General features: G+C 35.2%; 1 protein-coding gene across 4 annotated transcripts in view; it reads right to left on the bottom strand.

The window, feature by feature from the left end:
* Positions 1–14,267, bottom strand: part of ZHX3 (zinc fingers and homeoboxes 3) — a 47,237-nt gene that overhangs the window by 21,010 nt on the left and 11,960 nt on the right. For 2 of the 4 annotated variants that reach the window (XM_081322591.1, XM_081322594.1), the window contains exon 2: positions 2,583–2,689. The gene's annotated coding sequence lies outside the window, so the exon portion shown is untranslated. Of the gene's footprint in view, positions 1–2,582; positions 2,690–3,667; positions 3,894–6,645; positions 6,744–14,267 lie in introns of those variants that run through there. The other 2 variants (XM_081322592.1, XM_081322593.1) reach the window with 2 other exon arrangements.

Genomic DNA, 14,267 nt, shown 5'->3' with positions numbered 1-14,267 from the left:
CTGGGTTCTTCTGTGTTACTATCAGCAAGGAAAAGGCCATGCAGTGCCAATGTTTATAAGAAAGTTACTTAACTTTTATTTACTGAAATCTAAGAAAAAGAAAGTTGATCAGGACTAGGCTATTTTTCTCCAGCACGTAAAAGTCAGAAGAAACTCATTAGCTTCTTGATTTGTTCAAGATCTTAAAAATTAGTCTTTTATTAATTTGATTTTTCTAACTTCCTCCCACCGATCTCCTGTAATGTTAGAATGCATCTACATGAGGTTCTCAGAACGGTAAAAACACCCAGAAGGTATACCTAAACAAATGTGCAAGTGAGGAAGCTGGAAAAGAATCAGAACCTGCTCATCTAAAGTATTATTTCTCAAAGTGAAACTTACAGTTCAGCAATGAGTCCCTATGGAGACTGGCTGTATACAAATAAGAAAATAAATAGTTAAACAACAAACTTTACCAAATGCTTCATTTCTTGCTTTGCAGCTATCACTTTCCATGCTGTTTCACATATTGTGCTATGACATGGTTCATTGAATAAGCCAAAGCTGGCTGAGTTCAGATAACTTATTACACAAACAACAATAAAAGACAACATAATAGAAAACTAAAGTTGCCAATGAGGGACGGTTCATCAGGGGAAGGCAAATATATCCAAGCATGTGAATAATCTTAATCTAGGTGTCACTGTTTTAAAAGACAGGAAATCTAATTTTTGCTGAAAAATCTAAGGGAAATGGATGCTTACTAATTTTAAGCAAAAAGTTATTTCAATATCACATTTTATTGTAAAGGTTTAAGTCTCCCTAATGTTAAATTCATTGCTGATAATTAAGGACACGTAATTTTCTTGGGAATAACAGAGAAGTATTTTGCTTTTGGCAGGTCAGTGAAAGTCAAATTAAGTGCTACTAACATCTTTAACAAAGGTTTGCTGCATCTGCAAATATTTAAAAACAAATCCCTCCAAAACAGAAAAAAGGGCTAAAATTCTTCCACTTCCTTCCATCACATTATTGTTCCATCTTACTACAGCTAAATTACCCATCCCTATCTCAAATTGTAACAAGAGCAATGACAAAGCAAAGCATCTCTCAGAATCTTGAGTTCAGATCAATGCACAAGGAGTACTATACAGGCAATTAGCATTACAGGCTAATGAATGAATGGAGCACATTTTTTCTAGAACTGTGTTGCTCAATGCTCACAACTCACTGCTTAAAGTTGCCATGGTTGAGAAATATACTCTTCTAGAAGAAGCTCTCCCCTCTGTCATCCAATGCTTAAAGACATTTGAGTTCAACTGCTTAACTCACAGAGTTTTGAAACAGGTACTATTGCTATTTCTTAAGAATCATTTTCCCTAAATAGGAAGCTGCTTTACTAAGTCAAACCATTATATCAACATAACGCTCTGCACTGTGCACACTAATAATGACTTTCTAGAGATTTAGGCAAGGACTTAAGCAGGCCTGCCAATGATGGAACCTATGAACGTTTGTGTGCAAACATTCCATTGCGACTTAGTGATGGAGACTTTTCTTCTCTCAAAAAAGATATTGTGCTTATTCAACTAGCAAAATCTCAGTTTAGAGCAAAGTAGCAAGAAAACTAAAGTGAATAATTTCAGTCACAGTTATAGCAGTTTGTGGGCAAAGCACTAAACAATGCCAAGATTGGGATTTTTATGGAACATAAGAATAACAGGCATGAAGACAGAGGCATCATAGTGTTCAGCAATACACATGATGAGCAAGAGCGACACAGGCCTACCTGAATAGATATTAGGCTACTCAAGTGCCTACCCAGAGACAGTGGCCAGGTGCCCTATTATTTCAGTCCTATTTACTCTTAGCCTACAATAGGTCCCCTGAGTATCACTGCTGCTCACTGGTTTTAACTGCTGCTTTTGATTTTGTCATTATCTTTATTACATTTTGTGATTTAAGGCTTTTCACATATCATCTTGCTTTACTCTTAAAAATATGCTTTGGATAACTTAAAGTCAACTAGCAATGAAAAGTTTATAGGCTAAGAAGAATTGATTGTCCCTTCCAAAACAGAGAGCAGCAAGGATGCAGCATCTTGTGATCCAGAAATATTTTATTGAGTTCAAAGCAATATTCTCTCCAATGAATATGTGCGGAGATATAGCCTTATTGCTAAGACTCCTACTGATGTTGAAAGAAAAGTGTTTGTAGTTGCTATCTTAAGAAAAGAATAATGTTGGAGTTTATCAGAAAGATGAAGACTAAAACTGTGGTTGTACCACTGACAAAAGCCAGTTTGGCTTTAAAAGGAGAGAAAGTGCTAACTTTGCTAAGGAGAAAAAAACTGTTTAAATGTATCTTCCCCTTATAGTCATGATAGTGACTAAACTGACATCAAGAATATCAGTGTAATAATGTTTCTTAAATATATACATATAATGAAATATAACTACATTTTTAAAAATCCACAAATAAAAGCTAAAATGCATTGTATTAATTATATACTACATACATGTTTCTATCACAAAATTATGATGATCATTTTAAACAGAGAACAAAGCATCAAATAAAAAACAATAAAAAGAAAAATGTGATACCTGAAAAATAAATAACTTCTCAGTCTAACACTTTTCAAATTCTCTTTTTTTCCTTTTAGGCATCATAAGATCTTTTGTGTCTTGTCAGCTGCATTCCAAATTCAGTCCTGAAAACATTAAGAAACTTCATTTTAATATAAAAAGTATTATTACTATTTCAAAGACAAATAACAATTTCTTTATTTTTAAAGTTAAACACCAGAGATTATTGTAAATGTATATGTTATATACCAGAGTTTGTTGTATATGTATATGTAATTATCAATTTAAAATTAATTTAGTTTTCCTCCCATTTTGACAAATTTCACTGTATTTCTGTATCAGTTTTTTTTTAAAATGGCAAATCTGTGCAAAGAACCAAACATTTCTCCTCATACTCACATTTGTGTTAATCATTTTATATCATACATATTGATTCAAGCTTTCTTTGTACTTTTTCTACACACTTCCTTAATATACATTTTTCTGAAATATATATAGAATGTATATATATTCTTTGCTCTGTAAAAATCATCTTAAAATTCAGAAAGGTCAGAATATCACGTTATTTATATTTTGGTTCACAAATTGACTGAGGTGGTAATAGCTAGATAAATCTATGAAATGTGAACCAAATTATTTTCTTTTCCATTTCTATTTGAAATCGGCCCTTACCCTTGACACTAGCATTGTTATGTCTCCTTGATGAAGGATAATTTATCTGCAGGATAATTTAAAACAGGGGTCCCCAACCCCCGGTCTGTGGACTGGTACCGGGCCGCAGCATGCCAACAACTGATCCGCACAAACAAGCAAAGCCCCATCCATGGGATGCAGGCAGCACACAAAATCATGAACTCTGTGGAAAAACCTTTCTCCGTGGAACTGGTCCTTGGTGCCCAAAAGGTTGGGGACCTCTGATTTAAAACACACAAATAATTTTTCTAGAAATATTACAGAGCATTTCTTCTCAACTCAGAATTCATGAGGAGAGAGAAATGAACCATCAGAGGGGAAAAATACTTGATTCAAGCATAAACATAAGTTTTAAATAGTAATCCAGTCATGTGCTTATCTTTTACTTTTCTCTTTTTTGTATTGCTTACCTAGATGCCACTTTCCTTTTTATCTTTATCTACTTCCCTCCTTTTTTCTATTTTCTGCATCAGTTTGCTATCAGGCTTTTCCTCCCTACTCTATTCCCAAACTATGGGAATTGGAGATTAACCTCCAAAGCATATGAAGTATGGGGGGAAAAAACCTGCAAAGTGACAAGTAACAATAGATTAAACAGCAACTAATACAAAATCAATTGAATTCCTATCATTTTTGTACTTTGTACACTTTTTGTCATGCACATAAGCATCTTGCTCTTCTCCTGTGACTGCACAAATTTTACTCAATGGGTTAGGATGCTGAGCTTGTCGATCAGAAGGTTGGCAGTCTGGCGGGTCGAATCCCGAGTGCCACGTAAACAGAGTGAGCGCCTGTTACTCGCCCCAGCTTCTGCCAACCTAGCAGTTCAAAAGCACGTAAAAATGCAAGTAGAAAAATAGGGACCACTACAGTGGGAAGGTAACAGCGTTCCGTGCGCCTTTGGCGTCTAGTCATGACCACGGAGATGTCCTAGGACAAGCGCTGGCTCTTCGGCTCTGAAATGGAGATGAGCACCGGCCCCTAGAGTTGGAAACAACTAGCACGCATGTGCGGGGGAACCTTTACCTTTTTTAAACAGAGAGAAGACGAAATGTCTGAGCATTTTCTTCCAGCCTAATTGGATGGGTTTGGGTTTTTTTGGTGATCTATGGCTATCAGGTGAGTTAAAAATAAGCTGAAGCAGCTGTTATTTATTTAGCATATGGCATATCATACATGGATTAGCGATGTATATTAACATTTCACCTAGATTAGTAAAACACAATAAAATATAAATGCTAAAAAGATCTATGCTCAAATTCCAATGTCTATGCCATCCAACGATTGAAGCGCAGCATCATTTATATTTTTTCAAAAATCAGATACAGGACTGGTATATACCCTCAGCTTACAGCTGGTCACTATATGATCTACAGATTGATGTGGGACCTCACAGCCAGACTATTCTGTAGACTTTCCTGGCTCTCAAAATGCATGGCAACGAAGCAGCTCATTTTGACCATTCAGACCAAGATCAAATACATTCTAATTCCAACAGATGTAATTTCTCTTGGAGGGTTCCACTCAGGATACAAAAGTGTCAGTCTTTCTTTCTCACTCCACTGAAGTGTGAAAATCAGAAACAGTAGCAATGAATGCTTTTGCTTAATTTCAGTACGGTGACTAGATATTAGAGAGCACTGGGGTGAAGGGGGGACAGACTAAACTGGACAAGCATCAATTATTTAAATGCTACAAGCCAGCTGCTGCCCATGTCATTTGCTTACTGAAATTCCAAATCCAACAATTAAGAAGCCAAGAAATTGTTTAAACTCATACACCAAAAAATAAAATTAAAATTAAAAAAAATTATAAGCCTTTATCTATAAATCTGCAGCTTCATTTTTATTTTGTACTGTTTGCTTCTTTTCTCCTTTTAAAATAGCAAATTAATGCTTTTTGTGCTCTGAACAATATTTTGGTTTCTTTACATATCAGTTTCTTGAGGCTTCAGGCTAAATATTACAAGAGTAGCTATGAAAGAAAAACATTTTCTCATTATGAAAATGCAGAGGACTCAGATCACAATGATTTCATTCCTTGTAATATTCATACGTTGCATTTCACAATGTAGATCATTGAGCAATATGAATTCACGGAGAGTCCTTCCTAAAGATTACAACTACAATTTCTAACTGTAACAATTTTAAAACTAAAGTCCAGAGCACTAGGGGGAAAAATGCACAGAAAATAAGGGTGAAGATACCATACCAGTTCCTAAAATTAGGAATTAGAAAAACTGCAAGTAGCAAGACAAGTTATTACAGATGATCTGGGAACCCCAAGAGAAACTCTATGGGCTAATAACAGTTTTCGACTTAGACAAAGACTAGTCCACCATTTGTGAGCCATCCATTGACATACATTCTGGCAAACTCTCACAAGATAGAATACTGTTTTGAGATCATACCTAAGCCTGTTTTTGACTATGGCAAGGAGAGGCGAGGAGATATCTTCCACATCCTAACCCCTCAAACAGAGACTCACTTCATAGCCCTTGTCCTATCTATAATTTCCTAATTAAAGAGTAAGGAAGACATTATTGCTTCCTCCCAAATACAATTATTGCTCTCTCATCAATATTCAAAGCTATGCTGTTTCTGATCACGGATGCATGGTTAGCCTTCTCCATGAATGCAACTGAAACGTCTTTAAAACATCTAAGGAAGGTATTTGGTTAGGGCAGTGAACGCTTTATGATAATTACAGCCTGTGTAAGCACATGCTTTTCAAGGCTGTACTTTTCAAGGCTGTCTTACCAATCAGCTCACTGGAATATTTCAACTTCCATTAGTAGGAGATAACAGACAGCTGTGATTTTGGAGAGTATAAGAAAGGGAAGGGGAGGGGACAATGTTGCTGATGTTTTTTACCCTTTTATAAACTGCTACACATATTTATTCAGTTAGCTTTTTATATTTGCTGCTTTTCTATAGCAAGCTCTACACAAAGGCTTAGCATTAACTTGCTGGTTAGATGATACTTGAATTTGGGTTGAAAGGGGAAAGGGATTTTATTATAAAGCATGTGAACAAACAAAACAAGTGAACTAGCATGTATTGCAGTGTAATATAACAGGAATAATAAATCAGAAGATTGACCCAGCTTGATTCAATGCAATTCAAATGCCCTGTCCATTTCTTTGCAGAAAAGGATGGCAGCAGTAAAAGGAAAATGCAAACAACATGTGAAAGAGGAACAAAGATATTGAAACCTCTGTCACAATATTAATGTTCCAGCTCAGTGATTCTCAAGCTTGGCAGCTCTAAGATCTATGGACATGCTGGTAGAGGAATTCTGGGAGTTGAAGTCCACACAACTTCAATGGGGAAGTTTTAGCAAACTTTATGTTAATGGTAATTTTATTTTTCAGTCCCGTGGAATTTACCTTTCCCCATATCTTGGATATACAATGAAGTTTTCCATCTTGGCTCCATCAACCAAGAAAATAAAAGTTTTCTTGGTTGGTCACCAACAGCTCAGCTTCTAGGCAAAATTAGAAGAAAATATTCCAATGCTCATCTCTTTACATTTATTCATGTTAATTATACCTGGTATAATTATCATCCAGTGACTCAGTTCTTAAATACTTAAATATGTTAAGTCTATATAATTTGCTGTCATTTGAAAACTTGATTCTCTTTAATCTTACTCTCAAATCCAGAGCAATTATAAACATATTTAAAGAAACAAGAATACCAATATAGAGCCTTACAAATTGTCATCCTGCACAGTTTGTAAACTATACATTTATTTCTATTCTAGGTTAATTGCAAGCAATTAGGAAAGCTATGGGAAATCAAGTATTAGCAGGATCAATGACATCCACTGCAACCTAAAGTTTGCTTCCATCATGATTTTTTTAAACAGAGGTATGGTGAGATTTTAAAGTTCTCAACTAAATGTTGCAACATATGGCCACATAGCCTCTCAGTGAGATTAATAAAACTTGTGCAATATTTGGAAACTACTTGAAATTGAAGTCACTTTTAAAATAATTGGTAGACAATGCCCAAAGGCTAAACATTTTGTCAGTTCCTTATTCCAGATTCTGTTGTCTTGAGTCACAACTATGTTTACAGATGCTTTTAATGAAGAAGTTTGTCAAATATTTTTCACCAATTCAAAATAAAACTGCTACATATTAAAGGACAATTTCCAAGAAAATTAACCCAAGGTGTACTGCAGAATAAGTCTATTACTTAAATGTACAATAGTCCATGAGTTAGTGCCTATCATTTGGGTAATCTATTGGAAGTAAGCAACACAAGTTAAAAGAAAAATATGCCACTTTTGGAAGGAGAAAATATCTAACACTAGGAAAGGCTTTATACATTACTGACTCTTGCCCACAGAAATAAAACAGTGAAAAAGATAAGGTAAGATTTATAACAAACTCTCTTTTGTTTATTCTAATGCTGATAACACACTGTTTACACATCAGATAAGAGTTTGTTCTCATTTCTCTATATTTCCTTGCAATATTGCAACAACCAAGTAGGGAAAAATTCAAGGAAATGGAAAGTAACAGATCCCTCATTAGGTGAGTGGTCTATAGTGTTATATCCTGAAATAAAACTTGATCTTCAATACAAATTGCATGTCTACCATGAAAGATACCTCAATTATGCTATGGCTGTATACTTGGAAAAATAGGGCAAAAAATGAAATGGTCTATAGAAAACAATTAAAACTTTTAGTTTACATTGTGTACGTTTATAGAAATATATGTACAAAGTTTGAACATTCAGAAAAGTCTTACATAAATGCAAGATGATCACAGTAAAATGATATTGTAATTTAAGCAGTATTTCAACAGCTTTTGATGCTTCAATATCATTAAACCTGATTTGGCCTAAATATATTTCTGACCAAATCCACCAGCTTACTAGATATCTAGTACATTATATCTACAAACACAGCGTTATGTACTGTATATAAAATGTGTTTTCAGCTTTGAGTCTCCCGGGGTGTTCATGGCATCAACTCGGGCTATATTGTAAATGTGTCTGAAGTCTTTGACATAATCACACACCAACATTGACATTTTTCCAGCCAACTGGTAAACCAACTGGTACATCATGTTGTGGGGAACAATCCAGAAATCCATGACTTCAGATTATGAACAAAAGCAATCAGCCAAATGCTCAACTGATTCCTCTCCAGAGATAATTATCATTCACCTTGCCCCAGTCTTCCAATTTAATTTAACCAAACTTACTTTCCCCAAATCAAGCCTAAATAACTATTTGTGAGTGACAGCTCAGTACTTGATTTGGAGCTGCCATCAACCCCAATTTTCAGTTCTGTTCTGTTAAAATTCTGTCCTAGAGCCTGTAAAGTTTCTTTCAAACACTCGACAATCTCAAAGAGTGAATTTAATACATTTTGTGCAAATAATGAAGAAAAGTTTTTCACAAATATAAAATGTCTAACCAAAAAGGTAGAGTACAAAATTCAAATTAAATTGTATTATTTAGAAAATGAACCTCTAATTACAATAATGATTAGAAGGCAAATTTAATCATATAGTATCTTATGTGCATGCTTTTGCTATTATATATATACAGGATACACACAGATCAGAATTTTATCTATAAACTGGTAAGGATACATTGATTTCAAGAAGAAAAGAAGCAAAATTTTAACGTAGCATTTTACTCCATCATACTTGAGAATCACCTGAGGCACGGACTTTTAGAAAACTAATCCAAGCATCTTATGATTTTTTATCAGTTTTTTCAAAGAATGCGTATAAGCATATATATGTGTATAAGCATACATGTACACAGAGAGGGTGTATGTATCTATTGCAAATATTTCACAATTAAATCTATGTTTGAGAATACACATACTAAATTCAGTATTTATAGTTGAAAGAACTATTCAGTAACTCATGAAAATTTTTTCACCTGGGGAATCTTTTAATTCAATGCTTTAAGATCCAGCAGCAAGATAAAAGAAGAGGAGGGAAGTGAGACAGGGTTAAAAGAATCCTGAATATTTTGAACAAATGTAAATGTTAACAGCAAATTTCACAGATAACAATATATAAATTAATGGCCAATTTGTAAAGTTTGCATTACTAATCTATTGTATTTTGTACTCTACATACAGGTAGTCCGAAACGTATGATCAGTCATTTAATGACTATTGCAAGTCACAGTGCTTAACATCTGAGCAACCATATGATTCACTTAATGACCATGGTGATTTGCTTTATGGCTGACATTAAAATGATCATAAAATCGAGTGTAGCCATGTAGTGCCTCTACTTACAACCACAATGACTTTCAGTTTCAGCTTAATTTCCAGGTTCCATTGTTATCGTACGTCAAGGACTATCTGTATTTCCTATTGTTATACTCCAGCCACAAAATTTTCTTCTTCAAAATCTGTCTCTTTTTAAAGGTTTTTTTTTTACTCTTTTCTGTGTGGTAAGTTAGTAGAAAAATAAAGCAGCAGAATAATATATTCCATACAGGTCTTGCATTTAGAAATGACAGATTTGCTGCTTTTTAGATCCTAAAAAGCTTGCAAGTATGTATCCGAACTATCAACCTAAATGCTGGAGATGTGGTGGCGAAGATGCAACGCATTTTCATATATGGTGGACCTGTAAAAAGGTTAAAGCTTTTTGGATTAAAATATGGTGGAATATGCAGAAGATATTTAAACAAAGGATAAAGTTTTGTCCGCAATTGTTTTTATTGGGCATAATTACGGATACTACTGTTGTGGACACTAAGTTGATGTTGAACTTAATTACGGAAGCAAGACTTTTAGTAGGTCAATATTGGAAGAAGGAGGAACTGCCGACTATAGAAGAATAGACTTTAAAAGTTTCTGACCTGGTGGAAATGGCAAAGATTTCTGCTTATTTGAAAGACCATTCGCAACAACGTTATATTATGGAGTGGAAAAAGTGGATTGATTATATCCAGAACAAATATGGGACTAAAAAGTTTCATTTAGCATTTGTATAAGTTTTTTATGTGATATTAGTACTGCTTGTAGTCATTTTATATGAGCTAGAGTGCGATAGACTTAATAGTTTATTGTTGTTAACATATGGTTGTTTATGATTGTTTTTACCTTTATACCTTGTATTTAGCTCTGGGAAGTCGGGGAGGGGGGAGGGGGGAAGGGGTGGGGGGAGGGTTAGGGAGGGTTAGGAGGGGTTGGGTGGAGGGAGGGGGGGAGGGATTGTTAAAGATAAAATGTATTGTAAAACTTTTCAATAAAAAAAAAGAAATGACAGATTTGAGAGGAAAGGCTATCTTCCTTTGGTGTGGCTTTTTGAGAATTAAATGATTTAGGAATTAAGTGAAAAAATGAATTAATATGAACAGAAATAGATGTATACATGCGTTTCGGTATGTGTATTTTGATTTTCCTTGGTTGGCAGAGATCAGGCTCATGTATTACATTCATCATTCTTTCTTTAGTCATGAATTACATATTCACAGCTTTCCTAGTGCTTCAGTTTTATTATTAGGCTTATATTTTGACTTCAATTTCTTTGAAGAATTTAAGTAATGACATTTATTATGGCTAAACATGGTACAACCAGGAGATGTTAATTTTTTGTCTTATTATATCCCATCTTGGATGACTCTATGAAATAAAAGAAATAAGCCCTAAACATTAGTGCTGTTTCTTTTCTCAAGCTCCCTTTATGTATCAGTAGAACCCCCATGAAGCTTTGATAACATTCAGTAATGAAAGTATGTGAAGTCTCAGAAAATCTGAAAGGGGTCAATACTTTTTCATGGGACTCCCTTCCAGTGATCAAGCACAAACTGTAGTCATCTTAAAACACCCTGCTCTCAAGACTTCCTTTTTGCATAGACTGTGAAATTCAAGAAAACTTAAATCACACTGAACAACACATACAAAAAAACTTTGCAATAGTTATTTAGTGATCTCATTAACAGCACACATCCAGACAATGCTGCTGACTAACTACTGAAGTGCATAATTGTAGGATTAATTCTTAGAAAGAGCAGTGTGTGCAAAACAGTCATTGTACATATGTTCTTTTTCTTGGAAAAATCCATACAGTTAAGCTTAAGAATTAAACCTAGGGCACTAGGCAGGTTCTTAGTATATCTTGCCCTACATGGAAGAGCATTAACTAGTCTAACATCAACTGCAGATAGCAAGAGGTAACCAAAAAAATAAATCTCCTGTTTGGACCTGCTCTCTAGTCAATGTTCATTCTGATCCCTCTACAAACAAAGCCCTCAACTTACAACTATTTATTTAGTACTTGTGCGAAATTAAAACAGATTGAAAAGAGTTACTTACAACCAGTCCTTGCACTTATGACCATTGCAGCACCCTCATGATAACATGATCAAAGTTAGGGCACTTGGAAACCAGCATGTATTTACAATGGTTTCAAGTATCCCAGGTTTATCATCATTTGCAACCTTCCCAGCTGGCTTCAACAAGCAAAGTCAACAGAGGAAAGCCAGATTTACTAAGGATTGCACGACTCCTTTAACAACTGCAGTGAATTGCTGAACAACCATGGAAAACTCATTGAACACCCATTTTGCCTAATAATATCTAGGGAGATTCTCAATCATCCAGGTCATGGTTGTTCCAAAGGTACTTTTCCAAAAGGAAAATTTTCCAACATTTTTTTGGATTTTGGATCCAGGTCATCCAAAAATCAATGAACTGGATCAGCATTCTCCAACCTTTCCAATTTGGTGGCCTGGCGCGTGCACCAGCCTACCACTCATGCAGCCCAGTTGCGAGTAGGCGGCCCGGTAATGGGCTGCAGCCCACAGGTTGAGGACTCCAACCTGGATGATTGAGAATCTCCTGAGTGACCTTGGGTCAGTCACTCTCAGCCCAACTCAACTCACAGATTGCTGTTGTGGGGAAAATAGGAGGAGGAGGAACATGCATTGGATATGTTCAACCCTTAGTTATTTATAAAAATAATATAGGGCGGGATATAAATAATCAAATAAATAAATGACTATTCTACTTAAAGATGTGTATACTTGCAATATCCCCTCATGCACACAATGCATTCACATCAAACGGCTGTCCAGCTACTGTAAAATTTGGTGCAATTCTCATAAAGTTTAGATTTCCCAGTTATTCAAAAATAATCACACAAATTTTTGTTATTATTCTGAACATGTAAATATTAAAATAGTGCTTTGTGTTTATATTCTAATATGTTACATTAAAGAAATAATAAGAGGCAGGGAATGTGAGCAGAAAAGCTAAAAAACAAGAATATGCAGGGGTTTTTTTTGCAAATAATGAATAAAAATACTGTAAAACACCAGTGAAATATTTCAGGGAAAAAAAGTGGATTCTGTATCACACCACAGACAGCTTAAATGTTTGTTAGAATATTTATAACACACACATTATTTGTTCCATAATATAAATTGTAGGAAAAAGAAAGTTTTTCTCTCTTCCTCACTTTTATATGCACACAAAGAATAAGCTCAATTCCGAATTTCACTGTTTTACTTCCTCTGCAGACTTACTGTGAAACCCAATAAAATGGAGATAACAGAAAGATCAAAAGTTAAATCCCAGTTCAATAATCGCAACATGTAGGGACTGTCTAAACAGTTATTCAGAATTTCTTTGGACCTAAATCTAGCAAATATTGCAGTTACAAAAAATACTATATAACAATTAATATAGCATGGAGAACGTAGATCTTTCAGTTCTGCAAAGTATATTACAATATGTTACTCAGTCAGTTTCACCTGATCAGTGTTATCTTCTCTAGTACTTTAAAAGCAAAAATGCTCCCTTACTTTAGACCTCTGTAAAAACAGCAATAGCATTATTCCCGTATCTTCTAACTAAACTCAGACTTCTATAGTCACTTCTACAATATTTATGCAGGGTTCCAATGTTATTTGGTAACTATAACAGCAGAATCAGGTTTGTGATGTCACAGCAAACCCTACATACTGTAGGTCAGGGGTGCTGGCCTGTGAGCCGGTTGCATCATGAGAAGGCCATGCCCACCCCAACTCCGGCAATGCGAAAAAAGTCACGATACATCGCAAAACATCACGTGACGTGGTGAGTTTGACACCCATGTTGTAGGTAGTCCCAGAAGTGCTTTTTCAAGAGGCAACTGGACTTCCTTGTTTTTCTTTGAAGACGTTTCACTTCTCATCCAAGAAGCTTCTTCAGTTCTGATTGGATGGTGGGGAATGGAAGGATTTATATTCTTTGCAGACAAATGACAAGGAATATAAATCTTTCCATTCCCCACCATCCAGTCAGAGCTGAATAAGCTTTTTGGATGAGAAACAAAACGTCTTCAAAGAAAAACAAGAGAGTCCAGTTGCCTCTTGACAAGGCACCTTTGGGCCAACCATGACCTGGGTGACTGAGAATCTCTATAGACATACTGTAGGTAGGTTTTCTGGACTCACTCAGACACTCCTAGTCAGATTGTTGGTCAATCTAGATGGAGATTCTGGAAGATGAAATTCAGCACATCTGAAAGCCATAATGATGGACGGGAGATTATAAGTGGTGACTTATTCAGAAAGTACTCATACTTTCCATACTAAGTGAAAAATAAAGATAGGAAACAAGAAGGCAGCCAAACTATTTTAAACTTCCAACTAAAGTTCAATTTTACAAAATACCCCAAAAGGATTTTACTCTTTGGTGATTAAGATTTCAACAAACTTTGGAAGGAACCCAGCTTTGAACAACAAAGACCTTGACCTACAAAGTTACCAAGAAGTTGCCAGGAAAAAAAAAGCGTAATAAAAGAGTAAGCTATGAAAAATGCTGAGCAGGTGAGTCTTACTGTAAAAGCCTCTATAAAAATTCTTCCACAGCATATAATGTTCTAAACATTCTTCGAATCTAGGTGCTTATTATTATATCTCACTCTGCAAATGGAATAGAACAGTTAGAGCAGACAACAGGCCTGAGGTCAAAGATCTTGCTGATTTTCAAATCAACATAAATTCTGCATTTCTTCTTTCATGTCCATTT

This window comes from Vipera berus (assembly GCF_964194415.1).
Source record: "Vipera berus genome assembly, chromosome: 3".
In the NCBI taxonomy this organism is placed as follows: Eukaryota; Metazoa; Chordata; class Lepidosauria; order Squamata; family Viperidae; genus Vipera; species Vipera berus.
Note: the sequence above shows the minus strand (reverse complement) of the source record. Positions and strands in the feature narration are given on the sequence as shown.